Source organism: Mesoplodon densirostris, chromosome 1 (assembly GCF_025265405.1).
Source record: "Mesoplodon densirostris isolate mMesDen1 chromosome 1, mMesDen1 primary haplotype, whole genome shotgun sequence".
Classification (NCBI taxonomy): Eukaryota; Metazoa; Chordata; class Mammalia; order Artiodactyla; family Ziphiidae; genus Mesoplodon; species Mesoplodon densirostris.
In genome coordinates, this window is record NC_082661.1 from 203,235,644 (window position 1) to 203,255,689 (window position 20,046).

The 20,046-nt window shown below is 42.9% G+C and overlaps 1 protein-coding gene across 3 annotated transcripts in view; it reads left to right on the top strand.

The window, feature by feature from the left end:
• Positions 1 to 2,431: 2,431 nt before the first annotated feature.
• Positions 2,432 to 20,046, top strand: part of GUCY1A1 (guanylate cyclase 1 soluble subunit alpha 1) — a 61,233-nt gene continuing 43,618 nt past the window's right edge. Inside the window, exon 1 of one of the 3 annotated variants that reach the window (XM_060114513.1) lies at positions 2,432 to 2,657. The gene's annotated coding sequence lies outside the window, so the exon portion shown is untranslated. Of the gene's footprint in view, positions 2,658 to 2,796; positions 3,082 to 3,628; positions 3,678 to 20,046 lie in introns of those variants that run through there. The other 2 variants (XM_060114520.1, XM_060114522.1) reach the window with 2 other exon arrangements.

Here is a 20,046-nt window from a genome sequence, read left to right on the forward strand (position 1 = left end):
TACTTCATAGACTACAGTGTAGTGTAAACGTAACTTTTATATGCACTAGGAACAAAAAATTTGTGACTCGCTTTTTTGTGATATGTGCTTTATTTTGGTGGCCCGGAACTGAACTCACTATGTCTCTGAGGAGTTGCCTGCACAGGACACTCTCTACCTGAGAGCTACCCTTGGTGAAACTGGGTAGGTCCTGGGGGAAAGTACTGAGGTTAAATGTACTGCTTACCAAGGAGTCTGTGTGCCTTAGAATTTGAGGCTGGTAAAGGCAAGAATGAATGCGTCTAGCAAGTCATGATCCAGGGCAAAGGGTATGTTGACAGGAGTCATGACAGTACAGAAAAACAAAAAACAAAAAAACAGGTTTTATATGAGGCTGCAATGCATGACAACCAGAAGGCGGGCAGATGAGGCCATCTGGACTCAACTTACCTTTCTACCTCATCTGCTTATACTTTTTTTGGTGTACTTTGCAAAAGACTCCTTTTAAAATTTATTTTATTGAGTATAGTTGGTTTACAATATTGTGTGAATTTCTGCTATAAAGAAAAGTGATTCAGTTATGTATATACATATACATTCTTTCTTATATTCTTTTCCATGATGGTTTATCACAGGATATTGAATATAGTTCCCTGTGCTGTACAGTAGGACCTTGTTGTTTATCCATCCTGTATATAATAGTTTACATCTGCTAACCCCAAACTCCCAATTCATCCCTCTCCCACTCTCCTCCCCCTTGGCAGCCACAAGTCTGTTCTCTATGTCTGTGAGTCTGTTTCTCTTTCATAGATAAGTTCATTTGTGTCATATTTTAGATTCCATATCACATGTGATATCACATGGTATCTGTCTTTTTCTTTCTGACTTACTCTTAGTATGATAATCTCTAGGCCCATCCACTGTTGCTGCAAATGCCATTACTTAATTCTTTTTGATGGCTGAGTAGTATTCCGCTGTGTACATGCACCACATCTTCATTATTCATTCATCCGTTGATGGACATTTAAGTTGCTTCCATGTCTTGGCTATTATAAATAGTGCTGCTACAAACATAGGGGAGCATGTATCTTTTCGAATTATAGTTCACTCCGGATATATGCTCAGGAGTGGAATTGCTGGATCATATGGTAGTTCTATCAGTATTTTTACTTTTTTAAGGACCCTCCATACTGTTCTCCACAGTGGCTGCACCAGTTTATATTCCCACCAACAGTGGAGGAGTGTCCCCTTCTCTCTACACCCCCTCAAGCGTCTGTTATTTGCAGACTTGATAATGATGGCCTTTCTGACCCCTGTGATCACCACTCCCTTTTTGAACATCAGGGTCCTGCCTTCCCACCTCCAAGCCTTTGCTCACAAGTTTGCCTCTGCCTGAAAAACACAGAAGACAAAAACTTCCTCTATTTTATCTTTTCCCAGATATGATCTGTGCTTTAAGGCCTGACTCTACTGCTATCCTGATATGAAATAGTCTCCAGTCAGACGGTATCTGTGCTTCCTCTGAGCTTTCAAATCATTAGCTTTATCTTTCTTAAAATACTATGAAATCCTCTTTCAACTATGCGATACCGGGTACTTCTTATTTGTTTCCTCTTAGGACTTAAATTCTCTGAAGACAAAAGCCCTTTTGACCTAAGAGATTATCATGCATCGGGTGTAGAGAAAGAGATGGTTTCAGAGATGGCAGATCTGGACCAGTTGCCGGATACTAAGGCAAATTTTAGTTAAACGCCCTTTTTCTTATTTAAATGTCTTTTTTCTTATTTAAATGTCTGTTTATTCTGACTGATGTTTGCCTTGAAGACAGCATAGTTGTCAAGGCTGCGAGATGAGTCTAAAATAGAGAGATTATGTGGGTAACTGGGGAGAAATATACGAATTGGAGGTAACCACGAACAATGTATCTCAGAGTTCCTGGGTTTGAAGAAAGATCGCATAATTATCATGACTAATTATGAATTCAAAATGAAACAGCGTAATGAGATTTTCTGAGGTCGGAAAGGTGACTCAAAACACTTATATAAGAACTTATTTTTCTGTTCTGGAATACACACATACACACACACCGCACATCCAACAAACAGAACGAAATGTACCGAACCAAGCAGAATCAGGACCTTACTGGAAAGATGTAAATGCTCTGCAGCCATAGAACTGCATTTGCAAATGAGCAGATTGGCTTTAACCTGAGAACCAGGGCATGAAAACCTGAAAACCATCCATGCAGAGACATCAATTTCCCAGCAGAAATGCTGGAGTTTCTAACTACGGAGAACTGAGGTTTTTCCGGCCCAGTGCATAGTGGAAAACATTGTTTTTTAAGTCGGCCAAATTTTCCTTGCGTTCCCTCCCTCCTTCTCCTTTCTCTTCCTTTGTCCCTGTTCCCTGGTCTCCGTCTCCACACAGGAACTGCTGGGAAGGCGACTGGGCGGCTGGAGTACTCAGTCCCCCTGCCCTAGTATGGTCGCAGTGGGTGACACTCAGCCCCGACTGGCTTTCCAGGAGCAGATTTCGGTGCAGTTTCCCTACAGTTTGGCTGCTAGAGTCCACGCAGAAAGCAGGGAGCCGCCGTGGGAGCCCCCCGCCCCCCAAGGCGACCGACACTTGCGGGGAGGGCGCGCCGCGAGCGGACCGGGGCCCGGCGTAACCTCACCATGGTGCGTTTCAGCCGCTGCTTTTTCTCAGTCTTTTGGTGCAGGGAAGGGGAGGGGTTCCGAAAAGACCGCAGGGAGAGGCGCTGCGGGGGATCCTTGGGGCTGAGAGCGGGGGGAGGAGAGAAGGAGGGAGAGAGGGAGAGAGAGAGCTGCAGCCCGGGGCCGGGGCTGCCTGAGCGTGGGCGCCGCGCGGGAACCGGGTTTGCTGCGCGCCGCGCCCGCCCCGCCTGTTGAGCGGCAGCCGGGAAGAAGCGCGGCCGCCGCCGGCGGTGGGGACACCGGTGCAGGGACCGGCAGGTGCCGCCGCCGGGCTCTCCTCTGCCGCCCGCCGCCCACTCTCCTCCTGCGCGGGCGGCGCGGATCTGCGAGGCGCGCCCCGGAGCTGCCGGCGAGCCGGAAACGCAGCCCGAGGTCGGGACGCCCCCGAGTAAGTGGTCGCCGCGCGCCCTCGCCGGCCTCGGTTCCCGGGGGGCGGCCCTCTCCGCGGCCCCCCGTCCGGGCCCTCGCGTGCCCCCCCGGAAGCCCTCCTGTGCTCCCGGGGCCGGGCCCGGTTCCCACGCCGGGGGCAGCTCCGCGCCCCGGGGCCCCGCGGCGGCCGAGGGCGGAGGGCCCGCGGGGAGTAAGGCCGCGCGGGCGTCACCACAGCCTCGTCCGGCCGCGCTGCTCGTGAGCGGTTCGCGCTCCTGGGGGCCGGGCGGCTGCGACCCCGGGATCGCTCAGAGGGGCCGCCGCGAACTTCCAGGGGGGCTGCCGGGCTCCGCCGGGGAGTGTGCGTGTGTCTGCGTGCGTGTGCGTGTGTGTGCGCGTGCGTGTGTGTCTGTGCGTGTGTGTGTGTGCGCGCGCGTGTCTGTGTGTGCGCGCGCGTGTTAATTACTGCTTGGGGATCCGATGCCCACTGTGACCGCGGCGGCCTGGGGAGCGGTGGGCGTCGGGCCGGTGCCCGCAGCCTGTCCTGGGTGGTCCGAGCAGCCTCGCGGTGGCACTTGTGTGGACGCTCCGCTGCGAGTTGTCATGTGATTTCAGGTTATGCATTCCGTGTGTCTTTCCTTTGCTCCCTCGTTTCCCGGGGTTGCGCCTTCATTTTGCACTTGGTGAACAGTGTGTATCTTCTGAAGTAAGCCAGAAGGTTGAACGTGTCGCTTAATTGTGACTGGGGCGTCTTGGTTTCCAACACACTGAAACCCCCTGGAATTTTAAGTAGAACAGGTCATATATATACAGTTTTAAATTAGAGCTTGATTTACATACCAGGGTCAGTCCTGTGATAGTTATTTCATCAAATGCTTACCTCCTAACCAGAACTGCTCTTGGGAGGAATATCGCTGACCCTCTGATGACACGTGGATAAGCGTTAGAGCCTTCAGTGATGGATGTAGATTTTTATACCTTGGTTCCTAGTGTGGAACTAATCTGTTGCTTTTCCTGAAACGGCTGTGTTTTTTTGTTTTCTTTGGGAGTTGTCATTTCAGGTACTATATTATGAAGAGTGACAAAAATCAATAATAACAGCAAGTAACAGAAATATGATGTCTAAAATTTCGAAGCAAATCTTAATTTGTCAAAAAGCCGTGTTGGCAGTGTTATGCTTTTGGTGAAGTTTGCCGGTGTAGTCTGTGCTCTCTGTTCAGTTATTACACAGCTCGGTCTGTGAATTGCTTCCGGGGATCCTGAAATTGTATTTAAACGTTTGAGTCTCTGCATTTTTAGGGAGATAATCCAGAGTCCTCAGATATCTAAAGGGATCTATGACCCAACAGAAAAATAAGAAGCACGGAGTTAAAATAAATAAGCTATACTTTTCACGTCAAAACAGTAGGCTCTTTACATCAAGCCTGTAGACATAAAGTAGTAGGAAAAATTCTAGAATAATTATTGGTACAGTAATTAAACATCTCATATAAAACAGACCCACTTGTATGTTTTTAAATGTATCAGCGAGGAGACTTAAGTAGCTGAAGTTTATTTAATACAAATTTGTAATGAATAGATGGGTATTCTGTTTTTTCTTGTGCTGTAGGATCTTTTTTCTAATGTATGACAGAGAAAATAAGAATTTTATTTTTCTCTCTTTGAGACCCAACACAAATAGAAAGTACTTATGCTTGGTGTGGTGTTTCATAGTGTATGACTATAAAAAGCCCCTTTAAGTCCCCCTACTAGGTATCTGGGTATAAAATAACATGTCCAAGATACTATTTTGTCATTTTTTTGTCGTTCTTGAGAATGTAGAAGGAGACGTAGCTTCCCAAGGTTTGGTCCTCAAATCTCATATAACTATGGTTTATAAAATGATCTTGTGTTAAAGCATTATGTTAAAAAACTTTTAAAATTAATATTGGATTAAAGACTAAAGAAGTAAGTGATAACTCAAATTGTTATTTCCATTATGAATGTTAGATTTTCCAGGAAGTTGCTTAGCTTTCCTTTTATTTGCTAGGATATATAACTTTTGTATCATTGATTTTTATACCACTTAATTATAAATATTTACCCAAGCAACTCTTCTGAAACATTACAGTTTATTACTTTTCTGCATATTTGTAGAAACAGTTGCTTTTCTTTCTAAAATATCAATAATTTCACTGGTTTTTAGTCTCTGGGCCATCTAGATGTTTTCAGTAAATATTCGTTAGGTGCCTGTGCAGCAGTTTTGGTTGGGGCTCTCCATCTTAATACAAGAAAATCTTTTGGCAAGTTTTAGGTCTTTAGATGAACCAATTTAGCCGCTCATAGATGAGTTGACTCATTCGGCATTGGAGTGATTTTGTGGCTATCCTGACTCACATTTGCTTCTTTTGTTTCTCTCAAACAGTTTGGAAGTGTCTGACCTAGTTCATCTATTTCTCGCTCCCCTGAGTGCAGACCCACAGGCTTGTTCTTCCTGCAGCCTTCAGGCTTACAGGGTCTGAACAGAATTATTTGCCAGGAGTGGGGAGCTTTAGGCCAGTCCCCGCCCAGCAGCAGTAGAAGAGTGACTGCCTTATGAACCCTGAGGGGCTTTGGGCCATGATCCTCCCTCCCCCAGGCCCAGCCACAGAAATGTGATTATCAACTGCGTGTAGTTGCTTGCCTGGAATCCTTTCTGGCCGTTAATAATCTTTTTATTAAAAATAAACTCTCCCTTTCAGAAAATCAAAGGCAGCTTAAGTTAATTCACTCGGGTACCACTTCTTCCTTCTCACCACAGTAGGAATTAGCAAGAAGCCAACAGAAGACAGTGGCTTTGGGAGTGAACACCCCAGGAAAGGCACCCCCAGGAAAGCTTCTTAATCCTGAAGTTTTTCCAGGTCTGACATAACTATGTGTCCCCTTTCACTCTGCTACCTTACATTAAAAATACCTTTTTAGGGACTTCCCTGGTGGTCCAGTGGTTAAGACTCCACGCTCCCAATGCAAGGGGCATGGGTTTGATCCCTGGTCAGGGAACCAAGATACTAATGCCGTGCAGTGTGGCCAAAAAAATAAATTAATTAAAAATATAAATAAAAATACCAGTTCAGACAGGGAAGCCAGAGAAAGACAAATATCATACGGTATCACTTGCATGTGGAATTGGAAAAAAAAAGATACAAATGAACTTATTTACAAAACAGAAACAGACTCACAGACATAGAAAACAAACTTATGGTTACCAAGGGGAAAGGGACGGGGAGGGATAAGTTAGGATACACACTGATGTATATAAAGCAGATCATCATCAAGGACCTACTTTATAGCACAGGGAATATCTTGTAATAACCTATAAGGGAAAAGAATCTGAAAAGGTATATATATGTGTGTGTGTGTGTGTGTGTGTGTGTGTGTGTGTGTATCTGAATCACTTTGCTGTACACCTGAAGCTAACACAACATTGTAAATCAACATACTTAAGTTGAAAAAGAAACACCTGTTCAGATGTCTGTATTGCTACCAAACTCAGATATCCCTCAGGATATTCATCCTTGGATTCGCAGTAGCTGACACATAGTGGGTGTCTTCCTAATTATTGATTTAAGTTTTTTGATGCCTTGATGCTGTAGGTATTCTGTTCGACAGTACCATCTAAGGAGTAGTATCTGTTTTTCAAGGAGGCTACATGGACTGTTGTGGTCTTGGTCCTACACACATGCCTGTGCTTTTCTCCCATGGGGCCTGCAGGCTGTTCAGAGCTGCTTCTAACTGTTAATTCTTTCACCATCGCCCAGCTACCCTTGGTCTTTCTAAATTTACACCGTTCACGGGTGTTACCCTCTCCCTGTGACCAGTGCTTATTGACTTCCTGAATATTCCACTTCCCTTGGGAATCTACGCTAACAGAGGATCTGCTTCCTACACTTTGATCAGCTGTCATTGCTCAGAAGTTCATTCAGCATCTACGCGCTGGATCCACAGGACCTCAGCCTGCGCTGCTTCGCTTTGGGAATCCACTGGTGTTCACCCCCCGCCCTCCGGGCCTTCCCATCACTCAGGGCTGCCCAGCTGAAAAAGCTGAGCCTTCCATATTCTCCTTCTGACCCCACCTCCTGTCCTTCCAGTAAGCCCCTCACTCGGCACCGCGCACACCCTCCTGTCCTGTGACTGCTCCTTGGCCAGTCCCGATCTTCTCCGGTTTTCCTCTTTGCTCAGCGCACTGACGTTGGACAGCCATGTCAGCTCTGCTCATCCCTTAATCTCTTACCACTAGCCCTACCAGCACCTGAGTCACTCCACCTTCAGCTTCAGGGATGGTTAACATTGCTCGGAAGTTATTCTGTTCTTTCCTGGATAATTCCTATCAAATTCCCCATAAGACATGTTCCAGAGTCCTCCAGGTTTTCCAGTCCAAATTATCTTTATTTTTTCACTTTTAGCAGATGATCTTATTTCCAAATTCAAGGAGAATATGAAGATCAATTTAGGCGAGCTATTGATCAAGATTCATCTTGAAATTCAAGGAGAATATGAAGATCAATTTAGGCGAGCTATTGATCAAGATTCATCTTGAACGCGGGAGGCATTCCTTTATTTGACCTGCTCTGAGCCTAAGAACTCTTTCCTTATAGTGAACTGTACTATTTGCCTCTGTAATATTCATATGCCAATTTTTACCTCTTAGAGTACTTATACAGAAACCTTTTCTACATAACAGAGATATAATATGTCTATGATCTCTATGGTAATATTCATTTCCTTCGACTTGTCCTTAATTGGCATAGGTCGAGAATCCCATTATCATCAAGGAATTTCTCCTTCGGATGAATTCCTGTTTTTCTGAAAGTGTGGTACTGAGAGCTGGGCAGACAGGAACGGACTAACATCAGTGGACTTGTCTGGCTATCTCCTTTGGGTACCACATGGTAAATCATCCTAAAGTCAAATTTGTCCTCTCCCCTTCTATATTTTTGGCATCCATACTGCACTGTCTAATTAGGCCTCTTTTTGCATACTTCTCTGCAAGTATACTTCTTTTCGTCAATTTGTACATTTGGCTACTAGATTTGGGACTTAAAAAAATACTTATTGCAATTAAATTTAACCTTTACCTTTCATTAGCCTGTTGTTCCAGAAGGTCAGGATATTTTTGGATGCTGATTCCATGATACAGATTAGCTATTCTTCCCCATTTAGAGACATGAGCAGATGTGATCAGGATGCAGTTAATATCTTCATCCAATAACTATGCAGAGTGGAGAACGGGCAGGACGTTTGGTCCTAGACGCCTTCCCTTGCTTTGCAGGAGCCCATGAATTAGTGGTCTTTATAAGGCCATTCGGGCAGCGTTATAGTCAAGTGATTCTCCTTCCTCAGCGTTTACATTCCTTCATGTGGGCGGGGCGCATGCATTCTGTGACAGAAGCAGTCAGGTTCCTTGCTGGACTGCATTTCCACTTTCTGCAAAATAGCTATGAAGTAACCCTGTAAAAACAAAAGGAAATAGCCCTGGGCTCCTTTGTAATGATGGGTTCCTTTGACCTCTCCCTAGCTGGTAGGTAACAACACTGCACACTTTGGGCGCTTACAGATGGTAATGTTAAGAATCTCGTGGGAGGCGTGCCTGGAATCAGTGTCAAGCTCTCAAGGCTAAAGTTGGAATCTACCTTCTTTGTTTTGAAAATTGAGACCGTGGCTGGCTTCTTTGCTCCCTGTCACCCCTCCCTTCACATAACATTTTAAAAGATGATTGTATCTGTTCCCCTATCACATCCACACGTGCTTTCAGTACTTTGTGATGAAATTTTTCCAAATTAATGGATTTAAACTCATTTAGAATATTGAACATCATACTATGGCTTGGGCCTTAAACTTGTTACTTGATTTTTATCTTGCTTTTGCCAGTATAATGATATTTTCTCGAGGAACTGAGATGGAAGCAAACCAGAATCGGGTAGTTATGCTGGTCCAGTCAGTCACCTTCGTCTGAATTTCTTCACCCCCAGCAGTTAGTGTGCTCTTCCTATAGCTAATAAACGCTGTTAGCACCACTGTGCCTGGCAATAATAACACGAATTTTTTTTGAATTTGTAGTCTTTGAAAGCTTCAGCTTATGTTATGTTTTATGACACACTTTTCAGAGGTTAGTCACTTTTTTGTACCTCTCAGGATGAAGTGTTATTATGGATTATGCGTGTTACTGAGGAAGATGCAAAGTTTATGACATTCCTGCCTGAAGGGGCTTAAAGTCTGTGTGTGGAGATAACCACCCAGAAACAGCCTTGGAATTACACATGTCAGCACTTTACCAGGAGCTTAATATTTGTGCTGCAGTTTTAGAAACTTTTCAAGAACTTGAAAAGCCAGAGTCCCACAGGAGGGTAATGCTGAAGAAGGCTTTCTAGGGAAGGTCTGGCGCTGAGCAGAGATTCTACAACAGGATGAGGATGCTGGACTTTGCAGGACCTGTGGGATTTAAAGAGTGGGAAGAGCGGAGTGTGAGTGTGTGTGTGAGGGTGTGTGAGGTTGTCAGTGCCTGTGTGTGAGTGTGAGGGTGTGTGTGAGTGTGTCTGTGTGAGGGTGTGAGTGTATGTGTGTGTGTGTGAGGGTGTGTGTATGAGGGTGTATGTGAAGGTGAGTGTGTGAGTGTGTGTGAGACTGAGAGGTCAGTGTATGTGTGAGTGTATGAGAGTGTGCGTAGGAGAGTGTGAGTATGAGGGTGTGTGGGGTTGTCAGTGCATGTGTGTGAGTGTGAGGGGTGTGTGAAGGAGTGTGTGAGTGTGTCTGTGAGTGTGTGTGTATGAGGATGTGTGTGAAGGTGGGTGTGTAAGTTGTGTGAGTGTATGAGTGTGTGTGAGGGTGTGTGAGTGTGAGGTCAGTGTATGTGTGAGTGTGTGTGTGAGTGTGTGTGTGTGTGTGTGTGAGTGTGAGTGTGTGAGACAAACCTATGGATGGAGAACCGGCAATGCCACTTCTCACCCCATACTCTGCAGCATCCCTTTGTGGGAAACACTGTGACCTCCCCTCCTCTTCTGGATTCCCTGGCCCCTTGCTGGGTCTTTGAGGGGCCCGTGCCTACTCAACCTTTACATCTCAAACTAGGCTCTACTTCCTAGAAACTTGCCCTGCTCTTCCAGGTCTGAATCGAGGGCATTGTTATGTTTCCTTGCACCTCCCTGTTCATCCCCTGTGCTATTATTTATCCTTGGCTATAATTTTTTTATTGAAGTATAGTTGACTTACAGTGTCATGTTAGTTTCAGGTGTCCAGCAAAATGATTCACTTATATATATATATGCATATATATATATATATATATATATATATATATATATATTCTTTCTGAGATTCTTTTCCATTACATGTTATTAAAAGATATTGAGTAGAGTTCCCTGTGCTATACAGTGGTCCTTGTTGATTGTCTGTTTTATATACAGTAGTGTGTATCTGTGAATCCCAAACTCCTAATTTATCCCTCCCCCATTTCCCCTTTGGTAACCATAAGTTTGCTCTCTGTGTCTGTGCGTCTGTTTCTGTTTTGTAGACAAGCTCATTTCTATCACTTTTCTAGATTCCCCTCTAAGCGATGTCATATGGTACTTGTCTTTCTCCATCTTATCCTCCGCTGTAATCACTTGCTGAATTGACTGTTCTCCCCAATGGGAGGAGATGCCATTTCACTTTAGTTCCCATTCTGTTCACAGACACGTAATAAAAGTACTCCAGGGATCACGAGCGTTTGGTCAGAATGTGTGATGTGAAATGGGCATGTCAGAGCAGTGAGTGCTAGGAAATACCGACAAAAAGAGTTAAGGTTAAAAGGGGTTAGGTTACAACTAGACCAGGATGTCTACTGAACCTTTCTTTGTTAGGTTTTGCGGAACCATTTTGTTGTTCAGAGTTTTGGGGAAAGGATGTGTGGCATATGCATTACTTTTCAGTAGACCTTCATAGTCAATTCCAACCCTTCAGAGTTTTAGATGCATCTCTAGACTTAGGGAGATTGTTTGAGTCCTCACATTGCATCAGGTGTTTCCATTCATGAGGTTGACAAACCCTAGAACTTTAATAATGCGTATTTTTATTAGAGGAGTCTGGTTATGTTACTAGTCTAATTTTATATGAATGCACTGAAATTGCTAGCTGCTTCTTCTCATTCATTTTGCAGCTTCAGATATCCTCTATTACAAGTAGTTAAATGATACATGGCTCATAGGATTAACTTAATTAAACACAGGACAAATAATTTCAACATTTCACTAGTATAATATGAATTTTTAATTTGTGTATTGGTGAATATAAAACTGAATCAGTATGGGTTAATTCGGAATTTAGAGGATTACAAATATAATGTGGAAGATACTTGGATAAACACAGTCACATAGTCGAGACTTGATAGGTCAAGATTTGAGGCAAGAGATTCTTACCCTGGATCAACACTGTACGTTTCCAAATGTGCTTAGCAACAGGCAATCCTCCCAGTGAAAACTCGGGGTAAAATTTCATTTTTCAATGTCTTAAAATATTTGCAGTCACTAGTGACTAATGACTCACATTCTTCTTTGTTCGTCTCTACTCCAAGTAACAATATGCCACAGCCTCTATTTGTGGATCTTTTCTGTGGGGACGGTTTAGAGTAATATTCTTAAGCTCTTGTTGTGTCATCTTAGGCTGAAAAGTGTTCCCCTGGTGGTGTGTGTGAGAGCTGTGATGTTTCTTGACAGAGCCTATTGCATAGCAGGCTGTCCTAAGTGAAGTTGCTGTCTTCTGGTCCTCCTCTTTCCCCGCTCCCTCTGAAGCTCTAAGAGTTTATCCTGACTTAGGCTGGGTTGTCACCTGCAACTCACCTGCTGGCTCGGCCAGGAGCAAGAAGGTTGTGTATCACAGGTATCATGAGGCCACACCCCACAAACGTTTCTCTACCATCGGCCCTGCCCTGTGGCCAGCTCATTTGGATTGATGCGGTCCTGTGGAGTGTATCTCTGGAGGCCACAGGGAACTGTTTTACCCAGAAAAGCAGCACAAGCTTGTTTGTCCAAGAACAGAAGTCACTTTTATTATGTTGCCTTCTGCCTTCAATCAAGACCATGGTTTCTTGAATATAGTCTTTCAAAGTCAAGAGAAAAAGGAAAGTGGTAGACGTCGCATGTGGGGCTTAAGAAAGGCAGGTGAGTCGGGTGCCTTGGGCAGCAGGGCGCTTAAGCAGCGAGGAGGAGACCCGGGGAAGCCCTGGGAAGAGCTCTTTGTTCACATGTTTTCTTCCCTGTTCGTCTTCTTTGTCGCTGATGAAGAACCATCCCCTTGGGGATGGTTAGAACATTTTTGCTCACCAGCCTTGATCATCCGTCTAAATCCAACTGGAGTAAAATCTGTTTAGTTATTCCTGTCTTAATACTGGCTCTGTTTCAGTGCACAGTGGATGTTGGGAGCTGTGTGCCGTCAGTCTGTTTTACTCACAGTAAAATGGTGTTTGGCTGTGGTTGCCTGCATTAGCTGTCTTTGACAAATAAGCGTTGGTCACTGCTTGAGTACCGAGAAGTGGTGCTGCATGCTGCGTGTCACACGCCGTGTAAAGTGGTGTAGAAACGGCGCAGTGCTCACAGCTTCCACTGGGTGATCTGATGGCCGCACTTCACCTCTAACTCTGCTCCCATGTCTCAGTCACCCTCCTACTAGAATATTGCGTCACAGCCATGTTGTCATAGCTGCAGTTTGTCACCAAACTCTTTCTTGTTTTCTCTTTTTCTTTTGCGCATACTCTTCTGCTCCTTGGAATACCTTTTCTTGTTTGTTATGCCTTGTTATTTCTTACTCATTCAACAAGGCTCAGCTTAAGAGTCATTCATTTGAGAAAGCACTTACCAATGTACCGTGTCAGCGTTTGATGCAGATTTTCTGTGTCCCCATCACAGCATGTCATGGTAGTTCACACTTCACTGAATTTGTGTGTTTTTATCCTGTTCACCCACCAGCCCCTACATGAGACCCTCCTTTAGGGTTTAATGTTGGCTTCTTTGTATTTGTTTGTTTTTGTTTTTAATTCATGAAACCTTATCCCTTAGAATGTAGTAATAGGTGCTTAATAAATAATTTGCAGGATGTATGAACAAATGAATAAACGAATGGTTGGATGGATGGGTAAATTCAGGAATTCAGGTAGACAGAAAGATGAAAGATTTTACATAGGTAGAATAATTAGAAAGAAGGGTCTTAAAGAAAGCATCTGTGATGGAGTCCAGAGCAGAATATCAGCTTTAAAGGAGAAAGCTATGGTCTTGTCCGGCATTGGAGAGAAGCATGCGTTGCCGGATGGAGAGTAGTGTGATATGAAGGTAAAGCGGTGGTGTGTCCACACGGTTAGTGAGGTTGAAACTTAAAGTTTAACATCTGTGAGCAGTAACTCTGCATTTGGTAAAAGAACCCACAGTCAATATACAATCGTTTGAAGTGAAAAGGAATATGTTTTCTATATTTAACACATTCAGGTTGCTCTAGTGGAAGTATGAAAAAACCCAGCCTTACACTGATGCATAGTTGAAAAGGGAGGAGGGGTTTAATATGTTTTAAGACAACTGTACATATTCTTTTGGTATAAAAAATTCAAAATTTGAGAAGTGATCATTTCATAAAGGTTACTTGCCACATGGGTTCTGAAACCATGAAAATCCATTGTTCTGTGAATGGAGCCTTTATTCCTTCATGAATTTGGAACACCATGGTCACTGGAAAATACTGGTTCCCCTTGTTTTGCAGGTCTTCCAAATGTTGACAAACTTTACATTTTATATTATACAGTATCAAAATAATCACATTAATTAACATCACCACTGATCTCATCAGTACTGGGAAGCTGTCAGGCTACCATGGCAGATGTACATGGTGCAGCTGTGGATTGAGGACATTTTCCAGTTCCCTCTTTCTAAGCAAAAAAAATCTGTCTTTAAGTAGAGGAAAAGTATAAATAAATTTTTCTTTACATTCGAATAAGTATTATTGAATTCTAAAATAATAACTGTTAAAATAAAAATTTTAAATTTGGAAAAGCTAATATAATTTAATATCATTGCAAGACAAAACCCCAAAGTGTAGTTACTTCTTGTGTTTACATGTAGATGTAAGAAGAACTTGGGAATTTCAAAATAATGATTTTTTGGACAATAATGAGGTTACAGAGAACAGAGCAAGTATAACGAATGAAAGGTAGAAGGAGCACAGTAGAAGTTCGGAGAACAAAGGGAGTTAATACCTGAATATACACATCCATACCCTAAACCTACTATGGTAGAAAAATCTACAGGGGCATGCATTTCATTAGCTGCAAAATGATGACCTTGTAGATGTCATGTTAACTTCCAGAAAGCTGCACTGTGTACTTGAGAGAGAATGACAATGGAAAGGACACATGGTATCCCAGTGCTGTTATGAAAGCAGTTCTGACCTTGCACCTTCTAGGAGAGGCTCTCAGGGCACCCCAGGGTGTGCAGAACTTGGAGCCCTTTGACAACTACTGCTTTGTTAACCAAGCCTTGAACAAAGTAGCATCAAGGGGCTAATGTAAACCTAATTTCAGGTCATAATAGTCAACATTCATTAAGTACATACTATATTCCAAGCATTGTTAAAACGCAATTACCTTTCTTGAAACCCTTCAGAGTGTTCTACCCTTATCATTTAATTTAAGATGAGGAAACAAAGTCAAGAGTAGAAAACTAATTTGCCTAAATGTCATACACTGAATTAGTGGTGGAACCAGTCTTTTTAGCCAGGCAGGGTCTATCCTCTAAAAACTATGCTTTAGGACTTCCTTGGTGGCTCAGTGGTTAAGAATCTGCCTGCCAATGCAGGGGACACGGGTTCAAGTGCTGGTCCAGGAAGATCCCACATGCCACGGAGCAACTAAGCCCGTGAGCCACAGATGCTAAGCCTGAACTCTAGAGCCTGCAAGCCACAACTATTGAGCCTGCACTCTAGAGCCCACAAGCCACAACTACTGAGCCCACGTGCCACAACTACTGAAGCCCATGAGCCTAGAGCCTGTGCTCCGCAACAAGAGAAACCACTGCAATGAGAAGCCCACGCACCACAACGAAGAGTAGCCCTCGCTTGCCACAACTAGAGAAAGCTGGCGTGCAGCAGTGAAGACCCAATGCAGCAAAAATAAATTAATAAAAATAAATAAATTAATTAAAAAAAACTATGCTTTACCACCTTAATGGCTTACATATAAGTTTTTCTGTTGGTTTGTATATGATTTTACATATAATCAGTAGCATTTGTTTTTAAAATAGATTAGACTCTATAGCATTATGAGCTTTAGCGTTAGGTTTTGATGATCTATGAACTTCCAAATAAAACACATAAAACCAGAAAAAAATTAATACATTTAATACAAATGATAGAAATTCAGTTAAATTAAAGTATCTTTAAATTCTCCACCAAAGTTATGACTGTAATGTTTAGGAAACTTCTTTTTTTTTCATATTAACTCGAAGAATGTTTTGTTGGATTTATAATTTAAGGTAAAGAGGGTTTTTTTCTTCTTTCAGCCCATACGTTTTTTTTGCATTATCTGCTATTCTCTGTTCTGGTGAAAAGTAAGTAAAAATCATTTACTCCCTCTTTGTTATATTTCTTTTTTTCACCTCTGGATGTTTTTTAAAAGTTTTCTTTTTATCTTTGAATTTCAGAGGTTTGATAACATTATGCCTAGGTGTAGTTTTCTTTGTATTTATCATGTGTGGGGTTAAATGAACTTCTTGGATCTGTGTTTGATGCTATCATCAAATATGGAATATTCCCAGACATTATTTGTTCAAATGTTTTTCTGCTTCCATTTCCTCTCTTTTTTCCCCTGGACTCTAGATACATGTATGTTAGACCTTTAGATATTGTTCTACAGATTTCAGATGCTTTTCTATTTTATCACTCTTTATTCTCTTTGTGTTTTTGTTGGGGTTATTTCTATTAACCTGACTGCATGTTCACTGATCCTTTCCTCTAATGTTAAATGGAACTCTTTATTTCCCTTGCTGTGATTTTTCATTTTTAACATTTCCGATTGCTTCTTTTTCTTTATGTTCTGTTTCTTAATGGAAACTCCCTATTTATGCCTGCTATTCAACTAGGCCACTGGATTCTTTAATATATTTATCACGGGTGTTTTAAAGTTCCTGTCTGGTAACAACATCTGGGCCATTTCTTGGTCTCTTTCTGGTGACAGTTTTCTCTTGACCGTGGGTCACTTTTTTCTTCCTCTTCTCATGTCATCTATCAGGTCTGTGTGTCATGTACCACATACACATATTAGGCTGTGAGTGTGGAGGACCAGCCCATCTTATCTTCAGGGTCCTTGGTGACCTAATCTCTCCTCCAGCAGCTAAAAGTCTGATAGACATTTAACCAGCCACTCTTGACCCCGGCCTGTGGGAGATTCTGCCACCTTCCACCACTTGATCTGGGATGAAAATAGCCCAGGTCTCATCTCTTCCATGGCTTCTTATTTATTTATTTTGGAATTTAGTTCATTTAGGTTCTTTTAGTCCTCCACTGAGTTGGGGTGTTTTGTTTTGTTTTTTTTTTTAATGACTTGGCTAAGGTATGACACTTACAATAAACCTCAAATACAAAAAATATACAATTGGGTAAGATTTGACAGGTGTATACGCCTTTAACCCATCACCACAATCAAGGTAGAAGTCGTTTCCGTCACCCCTAAACAATTTCTTGTGTCCTTTTCCAGTCAGCACCCCTCCTCTGTCTCCAGGCAATCGTTGATCTGCTGTCCGTAAGTCCGGTTTTGCTTGCAGTGTCTTGGTTTTATACAAAGTACTATTACAGTGTGGACTCTTGTATGTGCAGTCCCATCACTCAGATAATGATTTTGAGACTTACCTTCTTTCTTTCATGTTTCTGCTGGATAATAGTCCTTTTCACATATGGCTATACAACATCTTTTTCATTCATTCACGTGATCGAAGACATTTCAATTGTTTCCAGTTTTTGATTGTTACAAGTAAACCTGCTTCATGAATGTCTGTGTCCAAGTCTTTGTTTGTATATGTATTTACCTTTCTCATGAGTAAATACCTAGAAATGGAATAGCTGGGTGGTATGATAGGGTGTGTTCAACCTTTTAAGAAACCACCAAACTGCTTTCCGAAGTAGTCTGCTCCTTTTTACTTTCCCACCAGCAGTTTACGAAAAATTCCCATTATTCCGCATCAGCATCAAGTCTTGGCATTGTCAGACTTCTACATTTTAGACATTCTAATGGTTTTTTGTCTCACGACTAATATTACTGAACATAAGGAGATGTTTATTAGCTAGTATTAGGTTTAGGTGCGGGTGGGAGTGTTGCCGAGTCCAAGCTCGCTCCGCTTGCCATGATATATCGAAAGACGCGGTGTTGACGCAGGCAATAGGGACTTTATTCGCAAAGCCGGTCCCGAAGAAGCATCTTAACCAGGTTTGGATGCTAGTTTCTTTTATAGAACAAGGAGAGGGAGGTGAGGAGGTAAAGTACAATTAAAAAGGTAATAAGTTGTAGCAGATATTTCCGGTTCCGCCCAGACTCCAGAGGGGATGTACGAATTTCTTCCTTCCTGCAGACGTTCACAGGTGGGCCTGGTCAGGGTGTTTCCTGTGAGCTGAACAAAGGTATTTTAGCTTCATGCTCATGACCTGGGAGGCCGGGTTCCCAGAGATGGGCCATTATGGATAATTTAAGCTTATAGGCAACTTGATTATAGTGATTAACTTGTAGCAAAAAGCAACAGAACACAAAGGTTAAAGTAAAAGAAGCAGCTCCAAAAGCGGAGTCAGATTTGTTCTTCCCTGTTACAGGACCTCATGATGGGATTAAGTGCCCTTTTAAGAAGAGATACCTGAGAACTTTTGCGTCTCTCTCTCTCTCTCTCTCTCTCTCTTCTCTCTTGCCCCCCTCCATGTGACAAGGTAGGCATCTGCAAGCCACAAAGCCAGCTTTCACCAAAACTCACCCATGCTAACACCCTGCCATTGACTTCCAGCCTGAAGAACCTGAGAAGACGTGTTAAGGTTGTCGCGGGCACCCAGTTACCCAGTTTGTGGTGCTGAGTTACAGCAGGCCTGGCTGACCACCACACCCCCTGACCCTCTTCGGTCTCCCAACAAACCCCTCTGTTTGAACGTGTGTCCTCTTCTTTTTCATTCTCAGCATACTTTCCTGATCTCTGCTTCTGCATCTGAGTCATAACATCCTTCTTCAATTCTTAAGTACGAATATTTCCCCAGAGTCATCCATTTGGCCATCTTCTCTCTCTTTTGCGGCCCTTTGACATTGAACAGTTTGACTTAAAGTCCTGATTTAAATGGCTTCCTCTATCTAGAGGACCACAGATTCATATCTCTAATCTGTTTTACACTCCTTAATTAAAGACTTCAATTTTCAGGTGCATCTCTACCTAGATGTCTCGCTAAGAATTCAGGATCCATGTGTACAAAACACAGCTGACCATCCCTTTGTCAAACTGGCTTCTGGGGCCTCTTTCTATTAATGGCCCAACATCCTTCCAGACAGAACCTGAGTCATCCCGCTCCTCAGACCTAGTCATTGGCCACTGATGCCAACTTTAATTTTGTAGTATCTCTAGCACCAACCTTTCCTGCCTTTCCCACAGCTTCCTGCATTCCCCCCACCCCGTTCACCTCGCTGTACTTCCTCCATGCGTGCCCTTTTGCTCATGACTTCATGTCCAATCTCTTGTCATTTTCAAATGAGCTTAGTGAATTTCATGCATTTCTATGTGTAGTGAGATTCTTCCTTTCCAAAAAAGGTAAACATTAAATAATAAAATAATGAAAGTGATAAAAAAGAAAAGGAAAATAATTGGACAAAAATAGTAAAAACGAATAGGACGGCTCATACAAAATAATAAGATAGAAAAGGGAAATACATAGGAAAACTTTTTGAAAATGATTTCTTCTCCAGTTGTGTGTTGCTTACATATGTGTATTTGTGCTGCACGTACAAAAGGATCCAGGGAAAATAAAGGGAAAAGACTGAGTGAACCATATAATAAGGACTTAATATATCTGTATCCCATCCATGTTTATACCAGATGACTCCAAGCCGGTAGTCCTGTCTTTTAATTCCAGCATAAAATTAACTTACTAGGAGCGTAAAGTTAGATAAATTGCAACCTACATTGGCTAGTTAGATTAAGGCTGGAAACATACTTAACTTTCAGTTAAGTGGCAAAGACAGGGTAATGAGTAAGTCAGGCTATTTAGAAAATATGTTTAGAGAATTAAAAAAGGACTAAAGATAGCTTCTTGAGAAAGTGCAAAAGGTGATGAGAAAATCGTGAAAAAGAGCCTGGGGAAATGTTTCAGAAACTGTAGACAGCCAAGCCAGTTTTGCAGCATGTATTGATGCTGGTGCGAGGTGAAGAGGAAGGGTGACCCTCCGACCGGACCAAAATGGAGCATGTGTGGTAACTCTCAGATCAACAGGTGTGGGACTTGAACTCAGAGGACGGAGCGTGGAAATGTTCTTGAAGCATCACAGCCATTGCGGGGCCTCCACGGATGGAGGGGGCTTCTCTGCCTTTCAGTTGAGGAGGTGACCAGAGTGTGTGGAGTGATCACGTGGCCTCAGCTGCTGAGCGAGCTCTGTCCCTCAGGAGCTTTGGGGTTTGGGCCAAGTCACGAGAATCTGGATTTCTGTTCCGCCGTTTGCGAGTGGGAAGGACTGCAGTTAACAGCCTCTAAGGTCTCCTCAAGTTCTGAACTTGTATCATGTAAGTGCCTGTGTCCTTATGTTGACTTTTGTGTAAAAGATATTGAAACACAGGAGACACATTGTTTGTGTTCGCTGTGAACAGGAAAGTTTCTTCGGACCCTCCCTGTTTTCAGTTGGTCAGAGATGAGAAGGCCTTAAAACAATGTAGTTGTGGTTTTGGGTTTAATGGGAAAGAACTTGCTCTCTCAACATGCCCCTTGGGGTGTCCAGACACACACCTGC